The sequence below is a fragment of the Haematobia irritans genome, chromosome 1 (assembly GCF_050003625.1).
Source record: "Haematobia irritans isolate KBUSLIRL chromosome 1, ASM5000362v1, whole genome shotgun sequence".
Lineage (NCBI taxonomy): Eukaryota > Metazoa > Arthropoda > Insecta > Diptera > Muscidae > Haematobia > Haematobia irritans.
In genome coordinates, this window is record NC_134397.1 from 80068543 (window position 1) to 80092626 (window position 24084).

Consider the following 24084-nt stretch of genomic DNA (forward strand, 5'->3'; position numbering starts at 1 on the left):
CTCACAAAAAATCGCTTCTGTAACATATACTCCCAAACATATTTTGCTTCAAGCATATACATTTTTGGGTATTGCCCAAACATTTATATGTTTGATCTCTTCCAATATATAATATGTTTGAAAGCATATTGGTCTAAACAATATATGTTTGGGTAGTCGAAGTTCCAAACATTTTGTATTTTTGCATCCAAATTCAATAATGTTGTCTTCCAAAAAACAATATGTTATTATGTGAACATATAATATGTTTGGAAGCATTTTGCACCCAAAAATATTATATGCTTAAAAAAAATTCTCCCAAACAATACTGTGCTCAAAATTTTATTTATTTATTTATATATTTACAATCATAATGAATTATGAAAATAAAAAGGTAATATAGGTGCTAACAACATAGGTTTTCGACCTGAATGCTCAAAATTTTGTTTCTGCCCAATTGTATATTCCCCCACATCTTTCTCACTTCCACGAGATTTTTTAGTTCTTAGCACCTTTTTCTGTAATACAAACATTGTAGAAGACACTATTCAATTGTATGATATTTTTTAATTTTAATTTTACCTTTTGCCGGACGGGGATTCGAACAGCGGACCACACAGTTTGTAAGGATCAAAGAAGTAGCTGATCAATTGCCCAAGGAAAAATAAAATGTTAATTTTGTAATAACAAGCAACAACCACCAACTTAATTCAATATCGCTCCCTGTTAAATAGCGCTCCAAGCTACTAAACACATATATGTTTATAGGCTATTTCTAAATTAATATATGTTTGCATCCAAGCATATTATATTTACAAACATTTTATGTCCCAAACATAATATGTTCTAACATATTAACATATATGTCCCAAACATGTTATGCTAATTTATGAACATTATATGCTTGCACTCAAAAATATTGTGTTTAAAAATTTGTGTTCCAAACATATAATGTTTATAGCCAAACATATGAAAAACAGTCTTTTTCATCCGTGTAGGTAAGTCTACAAATAATTACGAATCGATATGGACTTTTGCATGGTACGTAGAGAGCCAGAATTGAAATATGAGGGTCGCTTATTTGGGGGGCTATATACAATTATGAACTTGATATGGACCAATTTTTGTGTGATTGGGGATCGATTTATCTGAGGGCTATATATAAATATAGACCGATATGGACCTAGTTAGGCATGGTTGTTAACGGCCATATACCAGCACAATGTACCAAATTTCAACTGGCTCGGATGAAATTGGTTCTCCAAGAGGCTCCCAAACCAAATATCGGGATCGGTTTTTATGGGGGCTATATATGATTATGGACTGATATGGACCACTTTTGGCATGGTTGTTAAATAACATATATAATACCACCAAGTACCAAATTTCAACCAGATCGGATGAATTTTGCTTCTCCAAAAGGCACCGGAGGTCAATTCTGGGGATCGGTTTACATGGGGGTTATATATAATTAGGGACTTATATGAACCAATTCCTGCATGGTTGTTGGATACCATATACTAACATCACGTACCAAATTTCAACCGAATCGGATGAATTTTGCTCTTCCAACGGACTCCGGAGGTCAAATCTGGGGATCGGTTTATATGGGGGCTATATATAATTATGGACCGATGGGGACCAATTTTTGCATGGTTGTTAGAGACCATATACTAACACCATGTACCAAATTTCAGCCAGATCGGATGAAATATGCTTATGTTAGAAGCCAAATTTGAGGGTCCCTTTATATGGGGGCTATACGTAAAAGTGGACCGATATGGCCCATTTGCCATACCATCCGACCTACATCAATAACAACTACTTGTGCCAAGTTTCAAGTCGATAGCTTGTTTCGTTCGGAAGTTAGCGTGGTTTCAACAGACGGAAGGACGGACGGACATGCTTAGATCGACTCAGAATTTCACCACGACCCAGAATATATACTTTATGGGGTCTTAGATCAATATTTCGATTTGTTACAAACGGAACGACAAAGTTAATATACCCCCCATCCTATGTTGGAGGGTATAATAAAGCTAATGATGACAATTATAGAAACAATCAAATTAATTAATCAAATTAAAAAAGTCAATAGTTTTTTTTGTCGTTATGAACTCACAATAAGAAGAGTTTGCATGAACAGTGCATATTAATTTTAATTAACATTTCTAACTTCAACTGTGTGGCCTTGAACTTTTTATGGCGCTAAGGACACTTTTGTAACTCCAATTCTTTTCTTCGAAATACTTCAATACTAAATTAAACAACAGAAAAAAATACTTAATTGCTTAAGGCTCTTCAACTTAAACATATTAAGTTGTTTATATCAAGTCGCCACTTGTAATATATTTTAGTTAAAATTTGCTAAAATAAACCTACATTCTCTTTCACAGTGGGTTTACTTTTGTATGTGTGGTAATGTGCATCATAATAATTGGGAAAGTAGTAGCTATAATTTAAGAGCAGAGTAACGAATAGAATTTGTCAGGCGTACTAAGCTAGTATTTAGCAAAAAGTGAGATGAAACAACTTGATTTAGTATTCGGATTCCGTTGTAGCAAGAACACGAAATTCTTTTAACTATAGTAGAAGTTCATTCGTCACTAGAAACAGGATGGAATGGCACCTCGGGTTGACAAAAGCTGAATTATAAGATATTTGAGTGACAGCTTCGCATACTTCTAACATCTCGCTTTTTGCACGAATACAAGGATAATAAGGCTTTCCTCGCCTTTTAAATAAATAAATAAATAGGATCAATAAAATTAAAATTATGGTACAGATCTCAATCAATGAATTTACATTCTCTTTTTACAATATTATCTACACTACAAAAAGTGAACTAGTGGTTAGTTTTAGAATTGTTTGGCTAAATTATATTACAAACGCCGATGTAATAATTAGTTTTTTGCCTTGTTAAATAAGATTTCTTAATTTAAGAAAAAAGTTGGAGTCAGAAATTCAAAGTTCGAAATTCTTAACTATTTTGTTAGAAACTTAAAGTTAGTAAAATTGTATGCTTCATTTGTATACAACCTTTTCTCTTTTTTAGCTCATTTAAACAATGTAAACAAAACAAATATTAAATTAAAGGAAACATTAGCGGGCTACATAGCCCAGTGGATAGTGTGTTTGCTTTAAAGTTTTCCCTGACTTTTTCCATCCCCGGGAAAGTGCGAATTGTTCTTCGAGATTCCGCTTAAAGAAAAACTTCCTTTGACATGGCATACATTTTGAACATTTGAATAAATTGGAAATAGCTTAAGACTTAAAACGCTATATGGACACCTAACAATGTATTTTATTTACGGCCATTTTCATGTAATTCCGTTAGGCTTTAACTGGCAGTTAACAGAAAGAAAAATGGAGATATCTTTTCTCCAGTTGACTTTAACTGAAAAATTTTCAGCAGTTAAGTTTCTAATTGGCATATGGAATATATACGCAAGATGACAGATATGTAGATATCACGGTTCAAAAGTTCGTTAGCTAACGTAGCACTAACAGAGCTTCATGAAAATGGGGGTTAAACGTATTACATGCGCCAGAAAACTATGACACAAGACGAAATATTTCCCAAAATAAAAAATACAAGAAACTTTGCAAAACTTTTGTGTAAAATTTCGTTTTGGAGGAAATAATTTTATTTTGTTAGTAGATGAAGAATCCGCGGTTGGATTCTTCATCTGGGCGACGGGTAAAATTTTAAACATTTATAAAATCACATATTTGCTTCTACATATTTTCTATTACAGAAAAAAGTGCTGAGAACTAAATAAATCACTAGGAAAGATATGAAGGAAGATGTAATTAGCCATAAAATTACATAAAAAATTGAAATAGTATTTATTAAATTGTCTTCACATCCTTTGAAAGAGTCAACGTTTATCACAAAAGGTCTATACTTTTCTTCCAAGCAAACTCCCGTACAGCGAAAACAAATGTTAAACGGTGTTTTTTTTTGGCTAAGATTTCGTTTGCGAGGAAAGAGTTTTTTGCTGTTAAAAATTCACACACACACACTCAATGGTCGACATATTCTTGACATAAAAAGTTTCTTTTAATTAATGGTATTCAAAAGGAAATCAATTGTTTGTAAATATTATTTTCAAATTCAGCCGCGGTTACTTAATGTTTGTATTGCGAAGTTGCGGAAAAATTTTTGTAGTAGCCGTCACTTTTACGTCCCGGATGATACATTCCTATTTTTACTGTAAACAATAGTATTTCGAATATAATTAATACTTTTCGTTTTTGTCGCATTTTTTTTTGATATTTTTCTTTCGTGTTATTCAATAAAGCTGCTGCCGATTTTTGCACGACTCAAATATATTTAAATACACATGTTTTTAACGCATAAGGTTATAAATCACAAATCTCCTAATTATGTCAAAATTATCACACATATGTGAACTTTTTTTTTTTGTTGGATAAACATTCAATTATTAACTCACTTCTACTGAAATGCTTTAAAACGCTTTAAATAAGTTCCTTGTTATGTTGGTAATATTGTTCACGAGTTTGCTTTTAACCACTAAACAAATTTTGTGCGATCAACAGCCTGGTCTACATGAAGCTACGATCTCGACTAAATTATAAACCACAAGATAGCGAAAATATACGTAAACTTGGTCGTATAACAATCAATGAATGCATTACATGGATGTTGTGATTGTAACTCCATGCTTGATAAAGTGATTACTTACAAATACACTGCACACATATACAGTTGTATAGGGAAATCCCAAAACCTTTAATTCAACATTTTATATTCCTTCATATGGGTAAAAGTGGTCTATATGGTCACCTTATTATAGTGGGAATGACTATATGAAAAATGTTGTTTTCAGAACTGGGGAATGACTTTAGATTACGATGATAAAACTATGCAGATGTGTAGTTTAATAACAAGGCAATTATATGGGGTAAAAACAAGCTAAATACAAAACAATAACATAACGATAGGATCAACTATATTATATTTTTATTGTTTTTCATAAAATATAGGCTACTAGTCTTTGAATACGAAACATAAAACGGATATTCACATCGCAATTTCCTACAAGAAATTGCCTATATTAAAAAAATATATATATTGACCTAATATGAAATAGCAAGCAGCCTATATTAAAGGATTCAAAATTTACACTTATTTAAGTTAAAATGTTCTTAAAATAAAAATGTTTTAAATAAAGGAAAATTTTTACATTTTCATTTTATAAATCGAAACATTCGATTAACGTCCGAATGCATAGTTTTATTTTACTATTAATTATGATTCCAGCTTCAGGAATATGAAGAAGTTAAACATCTTGGTAAATTTAGTCATTAAAAGAATGCCTGATACAAATCTATACGTTCGATTTGCAACGGTCTAATTCCTGTACACTCAAAAAAAGTGAACCCTCTATTTCACTAAAGCCAATTTTATTTTAGTTCATGGAATTATTATATTTGGAGAAAATTTCTTTTACTCCAATAATTTTTCGCGTACACTAGTAAATAAACTAAAAACGGGGAAAAATTACACTCAAATGAAGCAAAAAGATTTACTAAAGTCGTACTTTTTAAAAACTAGTTAATTATTTCTTTGAATTTGTAAATTTTACTTCGTATACTAAAGACATTCTTGCAATTTCGAACTCCAATTTTTTCCTTCAAACTACGAAATTTTCTTTAACAAGTGAAAAAAATAATTATGTCTAATACATTTTCTTGAATTTGTCGAAAAATATTTTCTTATTTTTGTGATATCGGCGTGATGTCAGCGTTTGTAATACTGTTTAGTTAAAATTTTCTAAAAATAATCTAATCTAAATTTCTCTATTAAAATTTAGCATATGGGGCCCAAATTGAGTCACATTCGAAATTTTGGACAAACAACCATTTGCTTTTCGCTGCTCAATAAAGGGCAACAGAAAAAAATTTGTTTTTTAATTTGAAAATTTTGAGAAATGTACGAAAAACTTAACATTGAACTTATTTGTACAGTCATTGAAATTTTACTAGCAGTTAGTTCATAAAATTTTTGATAAATACTTGGAATAAAGGAAAATTTGTTGGACTGGGAAAATTTCTTACAAAATTAAAAACAAAAATCAAATCCCATTTTTTTGCTATAAATATAAGTTAATTCTAGCATGGCTTTTTTTCTGCGTATGCTTAAAGCAGAATATGTTTGGGAGTATATGCTACAGAGGCGATTTTTTTAAGTGTGGTTAAATATCTTCAGTATGGGACAATGTTAATGATTTTAATTATTTTTTGCTTACTCTAACGACATGAACTCAAAATAAGAAAAAATTTTTTTAAAAGGATTTTGCGCTAATCACTTTGTTAAATATACTTTTCCTCTATTTTTTAAGCTACTCTTATTGTATATGGCTTAAATCTGAAATCGAAACAGTAATGAAATTTTGAAGTAGAAACCGATAAACAAACCAAGACAAACGAACTATATAATTATAATAAATTAAAATGTTTCACAAAGTATTTCAAAATTATTTGTTTGTTTCCTTGTTCATAGTGTGTCTCAAAAATTTTATGGACTAAAAATGGCTATAAAGATAATGACCGTAAACATAAGTTTAATGTGAACCAAATCATTAGAAATTTCGTACGTTTGCCAAAAAGAGTAAAAATACTGTATGGTTAAAATTGTGATGATTTAAAGGCAATGATTTTTTTAACTTTTAGTTAATTTTTTCTGCTCTGCGAGGATTTCATTTTATATACCAGTTCATTACTTTTTCCTTTCCCCAAAAAGGGGAGTACAATTGAGTTCAATTTTCGCACGAGTTTATTTTTCCCATCAAACATTTAGACTTGTTTTGCTGGATAAATTAAAATTATTCATAAACCACAGAACATAAACTTATGCTTAATAACTTTTCTTCAATTTGACTGAAAGTATTAACTCATTTGTATTGAGTCGCCACTTTTTTTTTTATTTAATAAACCAATATTTTCCTTCGTGGTGGGTTGACTGTTTTTCGGTGTTGTTGTGATTTTAATCCGATTTTTCGAAATTTAAAATCATTGGTTACTTTATCATTAACATCATTGTTTGATGTTTGAAAAAATGTACATAAATTTTAAAAATTTATTGACTATAACCTATTTTTTTTAAATATTGGTTATTAAATTATGAATATTTTAATAATATTCATAAAATTCATGAAACTTTAAATAACATATCTCATGGACAATAGATAGATAGATGATTCACTTCTCTCCGGAAAAATATGTGTCAGTTCCAAAGATTAATTTTCTGACATTTCGTTTTGAGAGAGTCAGTTCCAAACAATAATTTTTCGGCATTTGATTTTGTTTTGTTCTAAAGAGCAAAGCTGCTAAAAATTACCCGTTAGTTCTTGGGACTGGTCCCAAAACGGTCGTCTCACTTGTCCTTTATAACCGGTTTATAACCTTTAATCGGTGAGGTGACCGGTGAAATTAACATGAAGTTGTAATTGGAAGGGTCAATTGACCCCCATATAGATACCTACAAACCATGTCGTTCGCTCATAGACCAAGGAAGGTATAGACATCTCAAGTGAATTCACAGCGCTGTAGTTTGTCTACACACCGTAGAGCGCTCTTTTACGTCTGCAATTGAGTGATTTTTAAATTTGTCTTTAATTCGTTTTCTTTCCTTTGTTTTCTTGATGAAACACCAAATATTGGAAAAACATGTAAAATTCTATACATCTACAACTTTTTTTGTAATGAAAATTGACTGATTTGTACGGTAATTCTCGTTTTCAAAAAAAAGAAATTGAGTCACTTGACTGCGCAATTGAGTGGAATGACTGCGCACTGCAAATAAACAAAACCATAGTGAATTTTCAAAGTATGTATCTATATTTAATTGGTCTATGGTTCGCTAAATGCATATGTTCAGTTTGATTTGTTTTTGATTAAAACAGCTGATAATTGTGTATTACCATAGACCAATTAAAATAGAGACATACTTTGATAATTCACCATGGTTTTGTTTATTTGCAGTGCGCAGTCATTCCACTCAATTGCGCAGTCATTCCACTCAATTTCTGTTTTTTGAAAACGAGAATTACCGTACAAGTCAGTCAATTTGCATTACAAAAAAGGTGTGGATATGTAGAGTTTTATATGCTTTTACAATATTTGGTGTTTCATCAAGAAAACAATTCTCGTTGGATAATTCACAATGATATTGTTTATTTACAGTGCGCAGTCATTCCACTCAATTGCGCAGTCAAGTAACACAATTTCTTTTTGAAAGCGAGAATTACCGTACAAGTCAGTCAATTTGCATTACAAAAAAGGTGTGGATGTATAGAATTTTATATGCTTTTACAATATTTGGTGTTTCATGAAGAGAACAAAGGAAAGAAAAGAAAAATAAAGCCAAATTAAAAAATCATTCGTTTGCAGACGAGAAATGCCATCTACGGTGTGCAGACAAACTACAGCACTGTGAATTCACATAAGATGTCTATACCTTCCTTGGTCTATGATTACATCCTGCATGCTTTTTCTCAGAAAAAAAAATTACAGCAAAAACAGTTGCAAGTTTTTGTTGAATTTTTTTTTCTGGAAGAAACTAGCAGCATAGACCAAGGAAGGTATAGACATCTCAAGTTAATTCACAGCCCTGTAGTTTGTCTGCACACCGTAGATGGCTCTTTTTCGTATGCAATTGAGTGATTTTTTAATTTGGCTTTAATTTGTTTTTTTTTCCTTTGTTCTCTCGTTGAAACACCAAATATTGTGAAAGTTTATAAAATACTATTCATCCACACCTTTTTTGTAATGCAAATTGACTAATTTATACGGTTATTCTCGTTTTCCAAAAATAAATTGAGTCACTTGACTGCGCAATTGAGTGGAATGACTGCGCACTGCAAATAAACAAAACCATGGTGAATTATCAAGGTATGTCTCTACACTGAAAAAACAGTGAACCCTTTTCCATTGCAAAATGAACTAAACTGTAGTAATATTGACCATGATTTAGCCCTTAAGATTTTTTTCAACTTGTCTAGTTTATAATTTTCTTAAATTTTAGTTCATCTATAACATTGTAGTTTAGTTCATTTTTACAACACCATAAGATTTATATACACCTACCAAGTTAAAAAGTCAGTATTATTTTGGTTTACTTGCTTATTTTGTGGGAAACCCGATAATAAAAATTGGTTAACAGTCTCTTTAAAATGTCGACGACTAGACTATTTTTAAATCAATCATTCCACAGTATAGAGAAATTAAATAATTAAAGGAACAACAAACAGTTTTACTATTATGAGAATTTTCATACATTAAAATTAAACTATCTTTAAGCAAAAGTACTTTATTATAAAAACTTATGATGAAAGTTCTTAATACAATGTTTTTTGTGAATAAAAATTATGACCACATGGAAAAGAGAGTAGTTCATTTGAACCCGCTGTTTGGACATTTTGACTTATCCTTTTTTTTATTCATCGTAGGTAGTTTTTTCACATATCTTGCTGGAAAAAATGGAAACAATAATGAAAATTGTTAAAAATTAATACCATGTAATGAAATATAATTTTTAATTCTTCATTTTAGCTTGTAACTTACCATATTTGGGGCATTTTATCAAATGGTGTAAGGAATTCAACTTTTCTTTGTAAAACGTATCTCATAAAATTTGTACCTGAAACAATTAGAGAAATAATGAAGTATTCTAAATAAACTCATAAAACTGTGTTGTTATCGATGTGAAAGATATAATAAAATAAATATTCTAGTTGAAAGAAAGCCAAAGTTTTAATATAAAACTTACCAATTCTCTATTAAATTGTACGCCGAGGGGAAATATAAAAAGTTGTCCAAATTTATTTGGGTTACTCTGAAATTAAATATTAAATAACTTTTCAAAAAATCTAATGAAAAAAATAATAATATGCATAAAAAACCAAATATTCTTGATATTCCTAGACAGTCATCAAAATGACGACACGTAATTTCATTTTCGATTTAAAATGCATTTTAGTCTATTGGGAAATGGTAAATTTAAGTTATACTAATTCGACCGTTTTATGAATTTTTGTTTTATACTACTTAAAACCAAATTGAATAAGAAAATAAATGCAAGTTTGGTTCACTTTTTCGCTCACGATGAAAATTATATCGTCTTGAAATCAGCCGTAGTCAAAATGACGAAGGATGACGTTAATGTACAAAAAATAAGGATGGCTGTCCAGGGTTAAAAGAATGTTAAAGAAAACTTACCAATTCACTATTAAATTACAGACAAAGGAGTACTAAAAATTTGTCCAAATTTTAAGGGGTTATTCTGAAATTAAATATTTATTTGTACATTAAAAATATTACATTAGTTTCCAAAAAAATTAATTAAAGAAATACTAAAATAAGGTATCTGTAATTTTGATGATAAAAAGGTCATAAAAGCGTAAATATTCTAGTTGAAAGAAAGCCAATTTTTAAAAGAAAACTTACCAATTATCTACCTTTTTAAATTTGTTTTAATCCGTCTGGAGTTGCTCCGAAATTAAATATCGCTTTTACAACAAAGAAAAACATTAAACTGGTTTCCAAAAAAAAATAATTAACAAATAATAATATACATAAAAAATATTCTTTTCAAAAGAAAGCCATATTAAAAAAATACTTACCAATTTATGAATAAACTATACGCTGAGATATTACAAAAATTTTCCAAATTCATCTGGAATTGAATATTAATTTTTTACATTGAATAATGAAAATTTCAATACACTTTCAATTTCAACATATTTTACTAAATATTCTTAATAACTTTTTTCTAAACTACCGATAAAATATTAATAACTTTCATTTAAAAGGTTTAATAAACAAACACCAATATATGACTCAAAAATCCAAAATATTCCATGCCTTTATATTCCCTTGTTGCATACCTACTTAAAAGATGCAACAGCCCACGCCAACGCCAACTATACAACTGAAGCATGCCAAACAAAACCAAGCAAAGCCAAAACATTCCTACAACAACAAAAACACATGTGCCTTTATTGAAAACAACACCTCATCCAGCCAAAAACCATCAACGAATAACAAACACACACACACAAGCCACTAAATGAACAAAAATAAAAACAACCCCACGCTCATGTATACACAACAAAACTCAAGTAACATCATCTTTACATTAATCACATTCCACTATTCCGATAAAGATCTCTGTACTATGCATTAGTTCATCGCATCTGCTGACAATTTACTCTAAGAATAATATTCGTAAAGGCACACCAGTTTATGAGCGATGAAACGTTTAACTTAAAATTTGCAAAATTTTCATGAAATGTTATCTACCATTTTTGACGAAAATGTCTATAAATTTAATTACATGTGAACTAAAAATATTTCATTGTGTAATTTTTTACCAACAATTATTAACTATAGGAATAGTCAGTAAGAAATTGCTATCCACTTTCAAGTTCATTTTTCGTAAAAAAATATTTTCTCATACAAAAAAATCTTATAGTAAATTGCACTTATTATTTAGAAAATACTTTACATTTCACAAGTAGTTTTATAGCATGACAAACGAATTTTTAACTACCAGTTAAGAAATTTTTTAAGGAAATTTCCATCGTATTTTGTAGGCCATGAACTAAACGATTGCTACTTAGAATTTGTAAAATTTCCTTTCGAGTAGTTAATTTTCGTTCAAAATACGAAAAATGAACTAAAATTCTGGAAAATTCTTGTAATAAATTATTGTAAAAATCTTCTTAATTTTACGAGACACTTTTTTTTCTGTGTATATTTTCTTGGTCTATGCTAGCAGGATGTAATACACAATTATCAGCTGTTTTTGAATAAAACAAATCATAATTCTCACATGTTCAGTTAGCGAACAACTTCCAGTAAAAAGTTGTGACAATTATGACATATTAACGCATACGCGATACTATGAGATAAATATTGTCATAAACTCACAACTTCAATGAAAATTAATATAACTTATATTAATATGTATTTTTAGCTTTACTTTTTTTGTAATCCAATAAAAAATATGACTTTTAGTACAAAAAATATTTAGCGTTTCTTCTAGCTTTTTTTAGTCTATTTTAGCTATTTTTGAGGAAATATAGCGGTTTTGGTGAAACAATTCTGGCAACGCTGCCGTTGTGTGACTTTAATCGCATTTTGCAACCTGTACTTTTTTAAAATATCCGAAATCCACAAAAGTGCTCAAATTTTAAGCATGTTTCTACAAATGTTTTATTAGGTTTATGCTTTGCCTTACGCGGGAGACACCGTGGTGCAATGGGTAGCTTGGATATAAGTGGCACGGACTTGGTTATAAAAAGGAGGTGCCTTTCCATTAAGCAAAATATAGAATCGAGCACTCATTGATAAAGGTCAGTACTATGTTCGCTTTTCCCGTTGAAATTTTCGCGGATACTTTATTAAAACATAAGCAGATAAATTAACTCAATTGATGCGCAGTTTATTGTTCCTCTAGATTTCGGCAAGACTTTACAGGAATATGTTTGTTTACAGGAATATGTTTGTTTTCATTTATAATTTCGATTATTTAAGGAAAAGTAAACGCGAAAATAAAGTGGTTTTCAACTCGAAACCCGAACACGTTTGGTATCACAATAGTGTAAGTGATCTACGCGGTAGGTTTATTTAAACTCAAAAAAAAGTGAACTCGCTATTTCTCTAAAGCCATTTTAACTTTGGAGAAAGTTTCCTTTACTCTAATAACTTTTTGAGTATAATAGTTAAATTATCTAAAAAGCGGGAAAAAATTATACACAAATTAAGCAAAAAGATTTACTTTATTCGTATTTTTCACAAAATAGTTCATTATTTCTTAAAATTTGTAAATTTTACTACAAATGCGTCCATCATGAACTTCGTATGTCACTAAAGACATTCGCAATTTTGAACTCCAATTTTTTCCTTCAAACTACAAAATTTTTTTTATCAAGTGAAAAAAATTATTTATGTTTAATAAATTTTCTTGAATTTGTCGAAAAATATTTACTTATTTTTGCGTTTTTAATACTGTTTAGTTAAAATTTTCTAAAAATATTCAAATGTTTCTAAAACTAAACAAAAGTTTTCTTCCTAGTGGGTTCACTGTTTTTTCAGTGTAGTGATTGTTTTTTTGCATACCATTCTAATCTCGCTCAGCTTATCTGTTGTCAAATAATTTTTTTATCACATAAATTTTTCAATTTTCCACAATAAAAATACAGATATTTTAATTTAAAAATGAGCATTTGTGGCACAAAATAGGTACAATGCGAAACTCCTTAGGAGAACTGCTTTACCCAAATCTATATATGTTTGCATATGTACTAACATCTAATATCCGTGTTTGTGATGAAAAAGGTTTCCCTTAATTTTTTTTTTTTTGACTAAAACAAATTAACGAATAGACTAAAACCTTCGAATCTATTTTAAGCCTTAAGTTTACTGTTCAAGAAACGTAAACATGAAGTTTCAAACAAATGAAACCATATAAATTTAATGAATTTACTGTTTTTAATGTTGCAATAATTTGGCAAAACATCTTTTTATGTTAATTACTTGTTTGTGTTGTTTTTTGGAACATTTTTTGTAATAAAAGGAGTTTAAAACAAGTATATACAGCAGTAAGTTCGGCCGGGCCGAATCTTAAATACCCACCACCATGAACCAAATATTAGAGTTTCCTTTGAAATTTCAGGAGGGCTTGAGGACACTTCCGGAAGATAAATTTAAAGATTTCACCTATGAGGACTATATCAGGTTCTGGATTTATAAGAACCATTTTTGTTTGAGTTTTAGAGGAATTATTAACATCTCTTGTAAGTGTGCAAGAAAATTATAAAATAACGTCTTGATTTGAAATCTTAAATCTGTAGATTTTCACCGGGAAGTAAAATTTGGAAATTTTACATTGAGTTTTAAGCACTTTTCATGATTAGTTGGCCTTCTACACCCTCAAGAAGTGAAGTCGGTCTATATGGAGGCATTACCAAATGGACCGATAAAAACTTAATCCGATACACGTTTTTCTGAGTCTCAAATACCAGAATATTTAGAATTTCAGGCAAATCAGATAAAAACTACGGTTTCTAGAAACCCAAGGAGTTAAATCTGGAAATCTATACTAAAATATGGACCGATACTCACCGTTTTCACCTCTTTATGGCCCGAAAATACCTCTAGATTTCCAATTTCAGGCAAATTGGATAAAAACTACGGTTTCTATAAGCCCAAGACCCCAAATCGGGAGGTCGGTTTATACGGGCACCATACCAAAACATGGACCGATGCTCACCATTTTTGGCACACCTCTTTACGGTTCTAAAGTACCTTTTGATTTTCAAATTCAGATAAATTGGATAAAAACTGCGGTTTCCATAAGCCCAAGAAGTAAAATCGGGAGATCGGTCTATATGGGGGCTATACCAAAATATGGATCGATACTCACAATTTTTGGCACACCTCTTTATGGTCATAAAATACCTTTAGATTTCAAATTTCAGGAAAATTGGATAAAAACTACGATTTCTATAAGCCCAAGAAGTAAAATCGGGAGATCGGTCTATATGGGGGCTATACCAAAATATGGATCGATACTCACAATTTTTGGCACACCTCTTTATGGTCATAAAATACCTCTAGATTTCAAATTTCAGGCAAATTGGATAAAAACTGCAATTTCTATAAGCCCAAGAAGTAAAATCGGGAGATCGGTCTATATGGGGGCTATACCAAAATATGGATCGATACTCACAATTTTTGGCACACGTATTTGTGGTCCTACAATACCTCTAGATTTCCAATTTCAGGCAAATTGGATAAAAACTACGATTTCTATAGGCCCAAGACCCCAAATCGGGAGGTCGGTTTATATGGGGACTATATCAAAACCTGGACCGATATAGCCCATCTTCGAACTTGACCTGCCTGCATACAAAAGACGAGTTTGTGCAAAATTTCAGCACGATTGCTTCATTATTGAAGACTGTAGCGTGATTACAACAGACAGACAGACAGACGGACAGACGGACATCGTTATATCGTCTTAGAATTTCTCCCTGATCAAGAATATATATACTTTATATAGTCGGAAATCGATATTTCGATGTGTTACAAACGGAATGACAAACTTATTATACCCCCGTCACCATTCTATGGTGGTGGGTATAAAAATAAGCGACGTTTTTATCATTATTAATCATTCAACCGTCGAACGGAACGTACGTATTTTTTAATAGCGGATAAAATCATCGTAATAAGTACCTACTACGAATTTCAAGTGTGGTGGGATATTAGGCCTCCATGCAGAGAAATTCAAAGATATCCACTGGGTTGCTAACTTCAGGGCCCAGTGGACGGGTATCGACTGGAGTTATAAATTTGGGCAATGACCAAGAGTTAGGCCCAATTAGTCGACCTGTAGACGGGTCGACAGGTGGCGACAATTTGACAAGTCGAACCTTTTCCAAAGTAACGGCATCAAAAGGAGGTAATCCCACACGAAAGAGATTCAAGGAACGCAGAAATGCTTTGTTTATCCTAAAGAAATTAGGATTAGTCGACCCAAGCACGTTGTCGGCTAAAAAAAAAGGGAACGATCACCGGATGAGCTGCCAAAAGGGATCAGCGATCGTTTGCCTCAGTTGCTAAAGACAGCCTTGTGATGGCTATCATTAATAAAGGAGCATGGGACGGTATGGTTCCAAAGCAAAATTGGGGGGAAATTGAGAATGCTTTGTCTGGCGTCTACTCACAGGCGCTGGAAAAGTTTCCCGGCCGAGATCCTCGACACCAAGAGGCTGGCTGGTATCAAGGACGATTTAAGCTAGTCGCAATTTATGACCAGAGGTCTATAGAATGTTTTAAAGCTGCTCTGATACTAATTGGTGAAGTTTGGGAAGGAGCTGCTCTAGAGTTAGTCGAGAAGAAAGACATACCGGCTAGACCTAGAGCACGTGCGTGGATACCTGCAAACCCTGCTGACCCTGAATCTATTTTAAATAGACTGAAACAATGCAATCCAGATCTTCCAACAGCTGATTGGAAGGTTGGCCGTTTGGATGAAGTGGATGGACCAAGACGGCATGCAATGTTTATATTGAACACTCAGCCTTTGCCACATCTAGCAAAGTCCCAGGGCCGTGTATGTTATGACTTTCATTATATCCAAATGAAGGTATATAAAAACGATCAGCTAAAGGATTCGGAAATCGACAAGCCTCTGTCTAAATCAGAAATAAGGGGATCCTCTTGCGAAGTCGAGGGAGATACCAAAGATGCAGACTTGGATAGACACCGTATGCAAGAGGAGGTTTCTACTGCCTCAAAACTCACCAAAGTTGAACCTATGGTTATTGCGAGAGTCACCGAGATCTCTGAAGAGGATATTCTTGATGACTCGATTGAAACGGCTGATGTGACGGTTGTTGAGAATCTCGATGGTCCTACGGATCCTCCAGATAAATCTTCACCATTGTAAGACTGCATGTGCTGCCTTAAAAGTTCTCCTGATGAAAGGGGACATAGATATAGTTCTTATTCAAGAACCATATGTTTATATAAACAAAATATGTGAATTAAGTACTCTGGGGTTCAAACTATTGCAGTATACTGGTAATGATGTAAATCGAGCCTGTATAATTGCTAAAAACGAGCTCAACTTGTTTCTGCTTCCTTCAATGTGCAATACAGACACTGTCGTTGCCAGTTTAGAAATAGCCAAATGCAAATATTGGGTATCTTCGGTCTACATGGGACATGATAGCGAGATGCCTCCATGTGCCGCAAATGCACATCATATTTAATATATGGGGAAGTGGTGACATTAATACAAGAGGAGAGGCACTCCTAGAGTTTATTTTGCGTACTAATTTGGTAGTTTGCAATAAGGGGGAGCCCCAACCTTTGTTACTAAAAACAGGCAAGAGGTTTTGGACGTCACCTTGGCCTCGCAAGAACTGAATGAAATGATATCTGATTGGCAGGTTTTAAGTGAACATAGCTTCTCAGATCATCGCTACATCAGTTTCAAATTTGATGTTCATACCACCAAGAAAGCTGACTGGAATAGGTATAGGGAATCGTTCAATATGATGATACCGGAAATACCAAAGACAACTGTGCAAGTTATCGAACACGCAGTGGAGAGGATTACTAAGGCCTTCAACATTTCACTGAAAGCTGCATGCCCTAGAGGGAAGCCAAGGGGGGAAAATCGACCACCATGGTGGTCTACGGAGTTAGGTAATATGAGGAAATCGTGCTCTTTAACAAAGCAAAGTCCACCAGAGCTCCTGTGGATTAGGACGCTTACAAGAAGAATCTGAGAGGATAAAAGCGAGAACTGAGAAAGGCTCAGCATAACTCTTGGAATGATTACTGCAGCAGCATTGAGAATACGTCCGAGGCTTCCAGACTACGGAAGGTGCTAGCATCCACGAGCTCCGCTCCAGGTTTCATTAAAACATCGGAGGGCAATTGGACAACGCCCAGTGAGGAGACGCTGGAGGTACTATTGGACACACATTTTCCCGGAAATCAGACGGTTGAACCATGTACTGGCGGTGCCACAGTGGCTCAGCGGTCGTTTCCTATCGAGGAAATTGTATAGGAATCTAGAATAAAATGGGCGTTAAATAGCTTTGGATCATTCAAATCCCCCGGACCTGATGGAATTACTCCGGCGGAGTTACAAGCGGTAGCTGACAGAATTATCCTCTGGTTGTCGGCGATATATATAGGATGTATCAACTTAGCATATATTCCATGAAAGTGGAGGGAATCAAAAGTCGTTTTCATACCTCTCACTCGAATGCGAAGGATTTCCGACAAATCAGCTTATCATCATTCCTACTTAAGACTCTGGAGAGGATGGACTATCTTAGAACTAGCGTCGATTCAAGTTTGCTCTCGAAACGACAACATGCATACTCGAAGGGCAGGTCTACTGAGACCGCATTACATGAACTAGTCAGCTTTATTGAAAGCTCATTATCGGTCAAAGAATACACAATCGTGGCGTTTCTAGACATCGAAGGGGCGTTCAATAACGTCCATCCGAACTCGATATTAAATGGACTCACAACTCTGAATGTTGATCCAGGTATACTTAGGCTGTTAGACGAACTGCTAAGGAAGAGACGCATTTCAGCCACACTAGGACAAGCAAACATACAAAGGTATGTGAACAGAGACACTCCTCAAGGAGGAGTTCTATCACCTCTTCTTTGGAATGTTGCTATAAACGACCTTGTGGTTTCCCTAGAAAAAGAAAGGATACAAGTGGTGGCATACGCAGATGATGTGGCGCTAGCAGTCAGGGGAAAATTCAGATAGCCCTCCGGATGACTGAGAAATGGGCGAAAGATAATGGTCTTAGGGTAAATCCTGCAAAGACAGAAATAGTAATGTACTGCAAAGATCGCAAATTTTAAGCTTAATATTGAAGAAAGGGCGAGGAAAGCAACGGTAGCTTTATACTCGTGCAAAAAGGCAATAGGGAAAAAGTGGGGACTAAAACCAAAAATTGTGCATTGGCTATATACGGCAGTGGTTAGACCTTTAATGCTATATGATGTTGTAGTCTGGTGGCCGGCACTTCACCAGCCAACAAGTGTAGACAAAGTTCAGCGTATGGCGTGCTTGTGTATCTCAGGTGCGTTCAGCAAGACAGGAACAAACTGCCTTAATGTCATACTGCATCTATTGCCTTCAGACATTTTGACCAAACAGTCAGTTGCAACAACGGCTGTGCGGTTGCGCGAGCTATCGATGTGGTCGGAAAAAAGTTACGGTCACAGTTCGGTCCTCAAAATAATGCCAGATGTGCCTAACGTAGTGGATTACACTTTGGCGAGACCACTGGGAGAATTGCAAGGGTTGTAACGACACCAAGCAAATATTGCCCCATTTAAACTTAAACCGCACACTAGATATGCTGGTGTTCTCGAGACGCCAGATATCACTCCTGATATCTGCTATAACGGGTCGCTGCCTGATAGGCGATTTTGCAAAAACTATTGGTGCGAAGTATAATGACTATTGTATGAGCTGTCATGATGCGGAGGAAAAGGAATCAATAAAACACCTCTTGTGTGAGTGTCCTGCATTTTGTGTAAGGCGTAAGCAAATGTTAGGGGTATATAGCTTCAGATTACTGGCGGACCTGGAAAACGTTACCTTAAGCAGTCTGCTAATGTTTTTGGAACAATCTGGTTGGTTCAACAGAAGAAAATAATCGAGAAGGTTCAGCGGTTAAAACTAGAAGTGCCCATATGTAATAGGTACTTTTAATTAATGTGGTATCACAATGGACTGAATAGTCTAAGTGAGCCTGAATCTTAATTGGGCTGCCACTTTAACCTAACCTAACCTGTCATTATGCGACATTTTTGTGCGACCTTCTTTTGAAAATGCGACTTCTTCAAAATTTCCTACGGTAACACTTATAAGACAAACATAATCAAAACATAACGTTTTTTAAGTATCTGGTATTTTCTCTATTCACTTTGAGTCGCTGTGGTGATGGAAGGTTATTTATTACTGGAAAAAGTTGGCATGGGTTCGATTACAACGAACGAGTTAAATTTGTGGTGAAAACCGATCTACTAGATCATGTTGCTTAAACCTACTCATGGTTCTGTACATTCCTTCTGTTTTCAGTATTGGTAGAATTTCAAGTGTGATAGTAGATCAAGGCACCATGCAGTGAAGTTCAAGTTTCTACAGCCTCAAATCTCAACAAAAGCGAACCGAGACTTATTGCGAGAGTCACCGATATCTGTGAAGAGGGTATTCATGATAACTCAATCGAAACGGCTGATGTGGCGGTGGTTGAAAATTTGCTTGTGCTGCCTTGAAAGTCCTTTGCTTATGCTGCCTTAAAAGTCCTCCTTACACCCAGAAAGAAGTGGCCCCTTCTTTAAGTATAGCGCCAAAGGCATTTTTATTTGTTTGAACGATGTGATTTTTCTTGCAAAGTCCATGTGTTTTTTGGTCAAAAGCTTTTTTGGCTTTGCTCTGGCTACTAATCCACTGGCTTTCAAGCTTCTACGAACAGTTTTGGTACTCACGTTTAAGTTATGTTCCTCATTTAATATTTGCTGGACCTCAACAGCTGTATTTACTGCACCGGTAACGATCAATCGCTTAGCTTCGCTTCTATCAGCTTTTTTTTGGGCGACCTCCTGGGTTACCAATAATTTCCAAATTATTCTGATTTTTTATTTTATTTATATGATATGTTATATTTTTTAGCGATCTCTCGATATGGGGCTCATCGCAAACTAAATAGATAAGAAATACAAAATATTGATGGAAAATCTGTAAGAAGGTAACGTCTAATAATAATTTTACTTACTTTCTTAATCAAATCCACAAACAACAATTTAAGTTCATTGAAATTGTTAACGAACATTAACACAGGGTCAATATTGTTCACATATGTGGATTTACCGTTACATGAATATAAAACTAGAAGAAGAGTAAATTTCGAAACGAAAGATGCCATATTATCACTAAATAGTCCCTTGACCATAGACAAAGTATTAGAGTTGCAAAGTCTCTATCTTTGATGTATATTTTTATACCCACCACCATAGAATGGTGACGGGGGTATAATAAGTTTGTCATTCCGTTTGTAAGACATCGAAATATCGATTTCCGACTATATAAAGTATATATATATTCTTGATCAGGGAGAAATTCTAAGACGATATAACGATGTCCGTCTGTCTGTCTGTTGTAATCACGCTATAGTCTTCAATAATGAAGCAATCGTGCTGAAATTTTGCACAAACTCGTCTTTTGTCAGCAGGTAGGTCAAGTTCGAAGATGGGCTATATCGGTCCAGGTTTTGATATAGTCTCCATATAAACCGACCTCCCGATTTGGGGTCTTGAAATTATAGAAATCTTAGTTTTTATCCAATTTGCCTGAAATTTGAAATCTAGAGGTATTTTATGACCATAAAGAGGTGTGCCAAAAATGGTGAGTATCGGTCCATGTTTTAGTATAGCCCCCATATAGACCGATCTCCCGATTTTACTTCTTGGGCTTATAGAAACCGCAGTTTTTATTCAATTTACCTGAAATTGGAAATCTAGAGGTATTGTAGAACCACAAATACGTGTGCCAAAATTTTTGAGTATCGGTCCATATTTTGGTATGGTCCCCATATAAAACGACCTCCCGATTTGGGGTCTTGGGCTTATAGAAACCGTAGTTTTTATCCAATTTGTCTGAAATTGGAAATCTAGAGGTTTTTTAGGACCATAAAGAGGTGTGCCGAAAATGGTGAGTATCGGTCCATATTTTGGTATAGCCCACATATAGACCGATTTCCCGATTTTACTTCTTGGGCTTCTAGAATCCGAAGTTTTTATCCTATCACGAAAACGTGTATCGGATTAAGTTTTTATCGGTCCATTTGGTAATGCCTCCATATAGACCGACTTCACTTCTTGAGGGTGTAGAAAGCGCACTGATCATGAAAATTGCTTGAAACGCAATGTAAAATTTCCAGATTTTACTTCTACAGATTTAAGATTTCAAATCAAGACGTTATTTTATAATTTTCTTGCACACTTACAAGAGATGTTAATGATTCCTCTAAAACTCAAACAAAAATGGTTCTTATAAATCCAGAATCTGATATAGTCCTCATAGGTGAAATCTTTAAATTTATCTTCGGGAAGTGTCCTCAAGTCTTCAAGCCCTCCTGAAATTTCAAAGGAAACCCTAATATTTGGTTCATGGTGGTGGGTATTTAAGATTCGGCCCGGCCGAACTTAGTGCTGTATATACTTGTTTTAAATTAATGTTGTCTCATAATTTCGTGAATAATTTGTACTGTATATACAAAGAACATTTCATTAAAATTTTCTTCTACCAGTGTATCCCTATGGTAAAACACAATATTTTTGAACAATACAAACAATATTTTGTTTGGACCAATCATGAAAATATATATATGATCCCAAAAACCCTGTAGATTTCCAATTTTAGACAAATCGGATAAAAACTACGAGGGACCGGTTTATATGGGAGCTATATCAAAACCTGGATATATCCCATCCTCGAACCAGGCCTGGGTACAGATTTGGCTTGCCAGATGGTCAGGATTCGCCTGGATTGTGCCGGAATTTTGTCTCCAGGAAGGGTCCCAAATCTTTCACAAAATTTGCCAAATTTCCCGGAATTTCAATTACTCAAGGCATATGTTTTAATTTTTTTCCATTTCTTAGAAATCGTTTTCAAAAATATTTTTTGTTTTGGATTTTCATACTATTTAAATGTCTGTCAGATTTTATACCATTTCATTTAATCTTATCACTATGAGAAACAAATCAAATCACTTGAGCAGTAAATGTAAACAAAATTAGCTCAAATATCTAATTTTATTTCAAATTCACGTTTTTCTCTGAAATTCATTTTTACAAATTATAAATCAAGTCTGTACACTGAAAAAACAGTGAACCCTTTTCCATTGCAAAATGAACTAAACTGTAGTAATATTGACCATGATTTAGCCCTTAAGATTTTTTTCAACTTGTCTAGTTTATAATTTTCTTAAATTTTAGTTCATCTATAACATTGTAGTTTAGTTCATTTTTACAACACCATAAGATTTATATACACCTACCAAGTTAAAAAGTCAGTATTATTTTGGTTTACTTGCTTATTTTGTGGGAAACCCGATAATAAAAATTGGTTAACAGTCTCTTTAAAATGTCGACGACTAGACTATTTTTAAATCAATCATTCCACAGTATAGAGAAATTAAATAATTAAAGGAACAACAAACCGTTTTACTATTATGAGAATTTTCATACATTAAAATTAAACTATCTTTAAGCAAAAGTACTTTATTATAAAAACTTATGATGAAAGTTCTTAATACAATGTTTTTTGTGAATAAAAATTATGACCACATGGAAAAGAGAGTAGTTCATTTGAACCCGCTGTTTGGACATTTTGACTTATCCTTTTTTTATTCATCGTAGGTAATTTTTTCACATATCTTGCTGGAAAAAATGGAAACAATAATGAAAATTGTTAAAAATTAATACCATGTAATGAAATATAATTTTTAATTCTTCATTTTAGCTTGTAACTTACCATATTTGGGGCATTTTATCAAATGGTGTAAGGAATTCAACTTTTCTTTGGAAAACGTATCTCATAAAATTTGTACCTGAAACAATTAGAGAAATAATGAAGTATTCTAAATAAACTCATAAAACTGTGTTGTTATCGATGTGAAAGATATAATAAAATAAATATTCTAGTTGAAAGAAAGCCAAAGTTTTAATATAAAACTTACCAATTCTCTATTAAATTGTACGCTGAGTGGAAATATAAAAAGTTGTCCAAATTTATTTGGGTTACTCTGAAATTAAATATTAAATAAAATTATTAAATAACTTTTCAAAAAATCTAATGAAAAAAATAATAATATGCATAAAAAACCAAATATTCTTGATATTCCTAGACAGTCATCAAAATGACGACACGTAATTTCATTTTCGATTTAAAATTCATTTTAGTCTATTGGGATATGGTAAATTAAAGTTATACTAATTCGACCGTTTTATGAATTTTTGTTTTATACTACTTAAAACCAAATTGAATAAGAAAATAAATTCAAGTTTGGTTCACTTTTTCGCTCACGATGAAAATTATATCGTCTTGAAATCAGCCGTAGTCAAAATGACGAAGGATGACGTTAATGTACAAAAAATAAGGATGGCTGTCCAGGGTTAAAAGAAAGTTAAAGAAAACTTACCAATTCACTATTAAATTACAGGCAAAGGAGTACTAAAAATTTGTCAAAATTTTAAGGGGTTATTCTGAAATTAAATATTTATTTTTACATATTACATTAGTTTCCAAAAAAATTAATTAAAGAAATACTAAAATAAGGTAATAAAAACCTGTAATTTTGATGATAAAAAGGTCATAAAAACGTAAATATTCTAGTTGAAAGAAAGCCAATTTTTAAAAGAAAACTTACCAATTCTCTACCTTTTTAAATTTGCTTTAATCCGTCTGGAGTTGCTCTGAAATTAAATATCGCTTTTACAACAAAGAAAAACATTA

The 24084-nt window shown here is 32.9% G+C and overlaps 1 protein-coding gene and 1 long non-coding RNA gene across 2 annotated transcripts in view; both read right to left on the reverse strand.

Moving 5' to 3' along the window:
- The window catches only part of LOC142221273 (fatty acyl-CoA reductase 1), a 90123-nt gene extending 85528 nt beyond the window's left edge, over positions 1-4595 (reverse strand). The window contains exon 1 of the mRNA XM_075290929.1: positions 4437-4595. The gene's annotated coding sequence lies outside the window, so the exon portion shown is untranslated. The remainder of the gene's footprint in view (positions 1-4436) is intronic.
- Positions 4596-22824: 18229 nt separating this feature from the next.
- LOC142239478 (uncharacterized) lies at positions 22825-23835 on the reverse strand. Its single transcript, XR_012723049.1, has 4 exons — positions 23771-23835; positions 23309-23374; positions 23104-23179; positions 22825-23009 (listed from the first exon to the last, which is right to left on the reverse strand). It is a non-coding gene; the product is annotated as an uncharacterized LOC142239478 (long non-coding RNA).
- Positions 23836-24084: the final 249 nt, after the last annotated feature.